The 580-nt window shown below is 46.0% G+C and overlaps 1 protein-coding gene across 1 annotated transcript in view; it reads left to right on the forward strand.

Moving 5' to 3' along the window:
* The window catches only part of COPZ2 (coatomer protein complex, subunit zeta 2), a 20,008-nt gene that overhangs the window by 9,610 nt on the left and 9,818 nt on the right, over window positions 1–580 (forward strand). The gene's annotated exons all lie outside the window — the stretch shown is intronic.

The following is a 580-nucleotide window of genomic DNA, read 5'->3' on the forward strand; positions in this document are numbered from 1 at the left end:
CCCCCCCCCCCCCCCCCCCCAATCAATTATCTGGAATCTGTCCTAGTGAACTTGGCCTGGGTAAACCAAACTAGGATAATCCAAAAATAAATTTCTACTGTCCACACAGTTCACTGTGGTAGAGCCAGAGCGTCTAAGCTGGCTATGAAATGCATTATAGACTTTCTGTTTGTTTGTTTGGGGCTGAAACTTGTTTGTCTTCATGACATTCTAATGCGATTGATCACCACAGCAGTGGCCAGCAGGGAGACTGCTACTTTGCCTGCAGATCAAATATTAAGTGGCAAAATCTACATGCTAAAAATTGAAAGCTGAGCTGACCGCACCTCGCCCCAAAGATGGTCAGAGGTGGACCAGCCATGCCAGAGGCTCCAGGAGCCCCTCCAAGCAGAACCCATCCATTTACAGATTAGGAAACTGAGTCAGAGAGAGAGGCTGCTCACCAAACTCAAACAAAAAAGTGTTGATTTAGTTGTAGAATATGTGCCAGGAACTTTTCCTTAGCTATTTAATCTTCATCACCCTGTCTGAAGTCAGACTTGCCGTTGAATACCAACTCTGGCCCTTACAGCTGTGAGAT

Source organism: Galeopterus variegatus, unplaced genomic scaffold (genome assembly GCF_000696425.1).
Source record: "Galeopterus variegatus unplaced genomic scaffold, G_variegatus-3.0.2 Scaffold7505, whole genome shotgun sequence".
In the NCBI taxonomy this organism is placed as follows: Eukaryota; Metazoa; Chordata; class Mammalia; order Dermoptera; family Cynocephalidae; genus Galeopterus; species Galeopterus variegatus.